Genomic DNA, 8187 nt, shown 5'->3' on the forward strand with positions numbered 1-8187 from the left:
TCGTTTCCCCACTTCACTGATTTCATCTCCTTGTCAAAAATCAGTTGACCATAGATAGATGGGTTGATCTCTGGATTCTCAATTCGATTCCACCACTAATACAAAGGCATTGCCTCTCTTGCAGTTTGAATACACTGGTGGCTCCCCCGGAGAAAGATAAGCAGGCAGTATCCTCCTGTGTGATTTACAGCCTCGTATTTCCACTGGAGTGTCGAGAACTCTCCTTCATCGGGTCCCTATGTGCCTGCGACTCGACGGCACTCAACAGCAACAACAACATTAACATTTCCACTGGAGGTCCAGCTGTGAGTGGGCTTCAATTCTATGACAATGAGTGAGTAAGTGAATCCTTGGGTATTAGTTCCTTTGGAAATGTGTTTGTGGAACTAAAGTTTTAGATGCATCCAAGAAAGAAAGGGAATGGGAATTATTAATTATTTTGATGACCAGAATTCTGGGGAACACAGTGAAAATACATCCCTTCCTTCATTTCTGAAGTGTTAATTGAATGCTTACTCAAAAACAAGAAAGCAAAAATTCTCACCACTGGGCTGATTGGCAGCATCATGATACTGTTGTTGTTGTTGTTAGGTGTCATCGAGTCATAGACGACTCATAGCGGCCCTATGAACAGAAGACCTGAACATTTGTATAACTTTCATCATCGTTCCAAGTTCATAGAGTTTCTGGAGACAAGCTATGTTGGAAGTGGATGTTACTCCTGCTTCCAAGCTTGTTTTAATCAGAGAGCTCCACAAAACACTGTCCACCATGGGTAACCATTATCGCATTTGATACATCAGTATCACAGTATTTAGCAATATGATAGATAGTGAAAAGATTCAGATTGTTAACAGCTTCAGCATACTTGACTCCACAATCAACACTCTTGGTACCCGCAGCCAGCAAATCAAAAGACAAACTGCATTGGGAAAGTCTGCTGTCACAGAGATCTCCAGAGTACTGAAGAGCAATGATGTCAGTCTGGAGACTAAGGTGCCCCTAATCCAGGCCATGGTTTTTGCCATTCCATGCTATGCATCAGAAAGTTGGACAATGACTAAGGATGATAGAAGGAGAATTGATGCCTTTGACCTGTGGTGCTGGAGAAGAGTATTGAGGGTACCATGGACTGCTAAGAGAACAAACTGTTTCATCACGAAGAGGATGAAACCAGGATGCTCCATGGAGGCAAGGATTTTGAAGCTCCGTATGACATACCTAGGGCATGTTGCAAGGAGGGACCAGTCCTTGGAGAGGAACTTCATGCTTGGAAGGTTGGAGGGACAGCATAAGAGAGGAAGACCCTCGATGAGATGGATTGATTCAGTGACTGGGGATATGGGGGTAGGTGTGTCAGAGACAATAAGGTTAGCTCAGGATAGAGAAGTGTTCAGAGCTGTTGTACATAGGGTCACTATGAGTAGCAGGTGACTCATAATAATAACAACAATAACAACTGTGAGGTAGGCCAGAGAGCAACAATATTCAGTAAAATTTAGCCCCTGTCCTCACAGACTTACAATCTAGGGTTTCTAACTGTCTTGGTGAGGCCAGGCGCCCTGGCTAGATGGAGCACACAGTTCTGGAGAAGTTCTGTAGCCTCCTCCTCTGAAGGGCTTGCTCCGTCCCCTCATACTCACAAAGGTATGAAGGGAAGCTGGGGTCTTTCCTGATACTGACCACATCAGACCAACACAGCAGCAAAGTTTACACCCAAAATGGACATCAACTCTGACCTACAAAGAGAAGAGAGAAAGAAAGCAGAGCAGGATCCAAACAACAAATCCAAACTCTTTACTAAATGCCAAATATTTTTCAGGAGTCAGTCACAAGATCAAATAGATAAGCTTCCTTCTGCCAAGGAGCTAAGTATAGTTGGGAGAACAAGCAACAACTCATTGCCATCGATTGGGAACTGACTCATAGCTGACCCTCTAGTGGGTTTTAAGAAGCTGTATATCTCAGGTGAGGAGATGCTCCTGTCTCCTCCAAGGAGTCACTGGTGGATCAGAACTATCCATCTCTGAGTTGGCAGTGCAACTCCCTATCCACTAAGCCACCAGAGCTCCCCATAGTATGGAAGACAGATAATAACCAAATCATTATGAAAGCATTTGTGCTAAATCACAACTTTGACCCAACCAAAAACAGAATCCATTGAGAGAACTGTGACTTGTAACAGCCCTACCCAACTGCCCCGTACAGCTCCAAAGCTGTCAAACTGCTTCATCATTCTCCCACCAAGCAGTCAACGGATTCCAATTGTTGATGTTTAGCAGCACAATCCTTAATCCACTGCATCACCAGTTTTCATTGTTGTTGTTGTTACGTACTGTCAAGTCAACTACAACTCATAGCAACAGTATGAACAGTAGCTCTGAACTCTGCTCTATCCTGAGCCAATCTCATTTCAATCTCATGAGAGTAATGAAATATCAGAGCCCAAATTGATGGTATTTATTTATTGGAGTGTACATTTGTATGTTAAGCATCTAATATTGTACCAAACGCCAAAACAAATTTACCATCATCAAGTAGAGTCCAATACCTATAAATTCTATGTCATTATTATTAACTATAACTCACAGCAACCATATGGACAACATTTGAATCTTGTCCTATCCTGCACTGTCCTTATGACCTCGGATATACTCAAGCCCACTGAAAAAGTCACTGTTTCAATCCATCCAAAGAGAGGGTCTTTCTCTCTTTCTCTGGTCTTCCACATTTCCCATAATGATATCCTTTTCCAAGACTGGGCCCTCCTAACAACATGGCCAAATAATATGAGATGAAGTTTCACCACCATTGCCTCTAAGGAGCACCTCATACAAATACACCACCAGAGCTTGGATGGCGTACCATATATCAGGTGTGCCATCTCCTCCCATGTGATCTGTTAGCTATGAGTCAGTTCCAACCCCTCTAAGAGCACCTAGTTGTACTTCCTCTAAGACTAAGTTATACTTCCTCCAATTCTTATAAGATTTGGGGGTTTTTTTGTTGGCTTTTGGGGGGTTTGTTTGTGCTTTCTTTTTTTCAGTCCATGGGATGTTCTCTTCCCCAACAACATAATTCAAAGGTATCAATTTCTCCATCATCCTTATTCATTGTTCAACTTTCAGATGCATAAAAGTAATTGAAAAGGCCGTGGCTTAGATTAGGTGCACCTTAGTCTTTAAACTGACACCTTTACCCTTTAGCACTTTGGACAGCCCCTTGACAGTAGATTTTCCCAGTGTAGTATGCCTTTTGATTTCTTGACTACTGTTACGGCAGGGATCACTGGTGGCCTAGTGGCAAAGATTTGTGTTGCAACCCCAAAGGCATGTGGTTTGAATCTACAAGCTGCTCCACAGGAGAAGGATGGTCAATCTCCTACCATGCTATTAATTGCCTCTGAAAACCCACCTAACAACAACTGTTACCATGGGTGTTGATTATTGATCCACGCAAAAGGAAACCCTTTACAACTTCCATCTTTCTCCATCTATCATATTACCATTGTTTCAGGGTTGATGATTTTTGTTTTCTTGATGTTGAGATGTAACTCATATTGAAATCTTTGATCTTGTGCTGCAAGTGTTTTAAGTCTTCTTCACTTTCAGCAAATTAAAATGTGTAATCTTCATAATGTAGGTTGTTCATGAGTCTCTCTAATCTCGATGCCACATTCTTCTTCATATACTCCAGCTTCACAAATGATTGTTTTTAACTTACAAATTCAATAGTCGTGGGGGAAGGATACAACCCTGACACATGCTCTTCCTGATTTTAAACCATACAGTGTCCTGTTTTTCTGTTTGGACAACAGTTTCTTGGTCTATGTGTAGGTTTCACATGAGCACAATTATGTGTTCTGGTATTCCCATTCTTCTCAACGTCAGCCATAATTTGCTGTGATTCATACAGTCAGACGCCTTTGCATAGTCATGAAATACAGATAGAATATCTTTCTGGTATTCTCTGCTTACAGCTAAGATCCATCTGACATTAGCAATGATATCTCTTATGCTACACCATCTTCTAAATCCAGTTTGAATTTCTGGCAGTTCTCTTTTGCCATTTGGTTCCACTCATTTTTTAAATTATCTTCAGCAAAGTTTTACTTGCATATGATAGTAATTATATTATTCAATACATTCTGTTGGATTACCTCTTTTAGGAAAGAAAACAAACAAATACCATGTTTAGAACTTTCAATCAATTGGCCCAGTAGTTAGTTGTCATCCAAATTTCTTGGCGTAGAATAATGAGCACATCCAGAGCTGCACTTGTTTCTTGAAATATGTCAGTTGTTATTCTGTCAGTTCCCAGGGCCTATTTCTTTGCCAATACTTTCGGTGCAACTGGGACTTCTTCCTCCATTGGTTTCTGGTGATGATGTGCTATTTTCTGAAATGGCTCTGTGTTAAGGCACAGTTCTTTTTGGCACAATGATTGTGCATTTCTTCCATCTTCTTTTGATGCTTCCTGAATCATTCAAGACTTTGCTCATACTACTCTTCAGTATTGTGACTGGAAAGTTGAATATTTCAGTTCTTGCCATTTGAGAAATACCAAGTGAGTTCTTCCCTTTTTATTTTCTGACTCCAGTTCTCTGCACATTTTTTCACATACACTTTTAAATTTTTTTTTATTATTATACTAGTTTATTTACAAAATTTGAATACATTGTTTTCCAGAACAGATTCTTCCAATTTCCTTCACCGCCTCCATCATATTGTACAACCTCATGATTAACCCCCTCTCTCTCTGCACATCCTCATTCCTCTGCTTCCACCCTCTCCTGCCCCCTTGGATCTTCATACTCATTCTACAATAATGGTTTTATACAATATTTGTCCGTGTCGGACTGAGTTAGTTCACTCAGCATAATGCTCTCCAGTCCTTCCCAAGTTAGGTAATAATTTAAAAAATCATTTCTCCTGCATGCTGTGTAGTATTCCATTGTGTGAATATACCATAATTTCTCAATCCATTCACTTTTGGTTGGACATCTGGGCTGTTTCCATGTTCTTGTGATGGTGAATAATGCTCTTATGAACGTTCGTGTACGAGTCTTTGTTTGTGCCTCAGTTCTCATTTTCTCAGGACATATTCCAAGCAGTGAAATAGCTGGGTCATATGGAATTTCTATGTTCAGCTCTTTGTGAAAGTGCCAAACTGCCTTCAGAATGGTTGTACCATTTTACACTACCACCAACAATGTATTAAGAGTTCCTTTCTTGCCACATCCTCTTCAACATTTATTACTTGCTGCCCTGTTAAACTTTGTCACTGTTACTGGAGTGAGATGGTTCCTCATTGTGGTTTTGATTTGCATCTCTCTTAATACCAGTGATTTTGAGTATTTCTTCATGTGTCTGTTTGCCATTCAAATATCGTCCTCTGTGAAAATTCTTTTCACATCTTTTGTCCATTTTGTAATAAGGTTATCAGTCTTTTTCTTGTGGAGGCCCAGGAGTATTCGGACATACATTATGAGACTCTTGTCTGAAATGGTATTACCAAATGTTTGTTCCCAGTGGGTGGGTTATAAAACTTTGCTTTGTCTTCTTGAGCTGCCTTTAGAAATCTTTTTTCATCTCTTTTACTTCAGCATTTCTTACCTATGTTTTGACCTCTGTGTTCTAGAACAATTTTCAGAGTCTCTTTTCAGATATCCATTTTAGTCATTTCTTTCTCCCCTGTCTTTATTTTGACATTTTACATTCTTCTTGAATGATTTCTTTCATGTCATCTGAAAATGTGTCTAGTCTTTTATTGTTAGTATTCAATGCATCAGTTCTATCGTTGAGGTGGTTTTAAAATCAAATAGTATAGATTTGGTTCTTGTGGACTTGTTTTCATTTTCTTCAATCTGAACTTACACATAAGTAATTGATTATCTGTTCCACAGTCAGCCTCATTTTGACTGTTGATATTGAGCTTCTTCATTGACTCTTCCCATAGAGGTAGTCAATCTGATCCTTGTGTAGTCCATTAGGTGAGGTCTATGAGCATGTTGTTGTTCTTGTCATCGTCATCGTTAGGTGCTGTCAAGTATGACTGATAGTGTGACCCAGTGAACAACAGACCCAAATCCTGTTCTATCCTGTGTCATCCTCATCATTTCTGATACACTTAAAGCCATTGCTGCTATTACTGTCAGACCTTTTATATTTGTTTTAAAAAAAACAAAATGGCCTTTACAATGAATAAATAATTGAGTGTATAAAATTCAATTAGTAGATCTCCAGCTTTATTTCTGTCACCAAGTCCATATATTCCAACTATCAGTCCTTTGTTTTCAAGTCACTCCTACAGGCCAGAATATAATTGCCCTTTAGCATTTCCAAGGCTATAAATCTTTATGGAAGCCGATTGCCACATCAGCTTCCTGCGAAGTGGCTGATGGGTTCAAACTGCCAGCTATTGATTACCAGGTGCAGTTTAATCACTGCACCACCAAAATTCCCTCAGTGTTGTACAAAAGAAGTCATATTAATGAGAAAATATTTTACACATAAAAATCTGTAAAGTGTATCATTCACTGAACAATTTATTAAGCACCTGCTCTGGTGGCAAAGTGCATTGCATGTTGTACTGATAACCAAAAAGTCATTGGTTTGGATCCAACTGTTGCTCCACAGGAGAAATATCATCAGTTGCCTACACATTTACAGCCTCTGGAACCCAATGGAGGCTCACTATATGTGAGACCCAACTCGATGGCAGTGGGTTTGGGGTTTTGCTATGTGCATGACACCAAGCCAGACTGTAATGGTGAGTAATGCTAACATTAAATAGAGTTTCAGAGGGTCTATTATTGCAGAAGTGGATGGCCTATCCTACTTCTTCATTTGCCTTCTTCTGGAAGCTCCACTGAATGCTGGCCACCACTGGACCCTGCTGGTATGTGAAATACCAGTGGCGCAATATCCAGCATCACAGCAGCAATCAAGTCACCACAGTCAGCAAACAGCCAGACAAGTAGTGGCGAAGGTTCAGTGAGAGAGATGAAGACCATAAATAAGATGGACTGACACTGTGACTTCAAGAAAGGACTTAAGAACAGTGGAGATTGTAGTTGTACAGAGAACTGCAATTAGGTGACTCCAAATCAACAGGACCAAACAACAAAGCTAACATAGTCCCAGCTCTTGGTGCTGGGGCAAATAACAATGAAGCAGCCAGCCTTCAGCCTGTGCACTTTCTATGTGTCACACATTAGTTGTTGACAAGTACATGACATCGCTATGGTCCCAAGTCACTCCAGCTCAAATCAAGAAAGGATGAAAGGATGAAAGTCTGTCAGCAGTGAATCCCAGGAATCTAACTGGATGTCATTACTCACTCACCCAAATAATCCATTTTAGACTCGTACTTTGAACTAGTTCACTCTGGCTGGACCTCCTGCTGAAAATTTGCATTTCCATTCTAGATATATGGAAATTAGAATCTACATTCTAAAAAGATCTTACAGATTCTTATGTTGTCGTGGTGTGCCGTCGAGTTGGGACCTGACTCTCCAGAAGGTTTTCAGAGGCAGTTAATCACACTGGAGGAGATTGCCCATCCTTCTCCCACACAGATTTTTTTATAGGCCCTTTATTATCTTATCTCACTGCTGTGGATTGGATTCTGACTCACAGTAACCCCACATCAGATATCCAAAGCCATAAATCTTTAGGGGTAGAGGCTGCCCATCTTTCTCCCACTGAATGGTGAATTCAAGCTTCCCATTAGGAGCAGCTCAGCACGTTCTGCCCTCCACCACCAGAGCTCCTTTGCTATATCACAGAGATCTTGTTAAAATGTAGATGCTGATTCAGTACATCTGGGGTGAAATGGCAATTCTCAGCAGCGGATCAAAGCCAAAGGAACCAGCTGGCAGCTCTGTTTTAGACACAGCTGCCCTGTAAGTGGCACTTTGGGGCTGCAGCCACATTTCTCCCTGCTCTCCCATGGTCCCCAACACTGAAACGCACTGCCTGCTTCACCTTTTCTCAGGTTCTCATGCTTCGCTCCAGAGAACACTGTGTCCCCAGAGTGGTCAACAGACATGATCAAAGGGCCTTTGAATCATTAATGGAACTGGCCACAACCCTGAGCTAACCCCATGCCAGATCACTGTTGCTGTACTCTAGGAGGGCACAGGCACATACTTCCCAGAAATCCCGAGTGCGCCAGGCTGGTTTA

At 41.0% G+C, this 8187-nt stretch overlaps 1 pseudogene; it reads right to left on the minus strand.

Annotated features, from left to right (window-relative positions):
• LOC102870534 overlaps positions 1–7954 on the minus strand; it is a 66377-nt pseudogene extending 58423 nt beyond the window's left edge.
• Between the last annotated feature and the right edge of the window lie 233 nt (positions 7955–8187).

This window comes from Elephantulus edwardii, unplaced genomic scaffold (assembly GCF_000299155.1).
Source record: "Elephantulus edwardii isolate Elephantulus edwardi_28Jun2011 unplaced genomic scaffold, EleEdw1.0 scaffold00061, whole genome shotgun sequence".
NCBI lineage: Eukaryota > Metazoa > Chordata > Mammalia > Macroscelidea > Macroscelididae > Elephantulus > Elephantulus edwardii.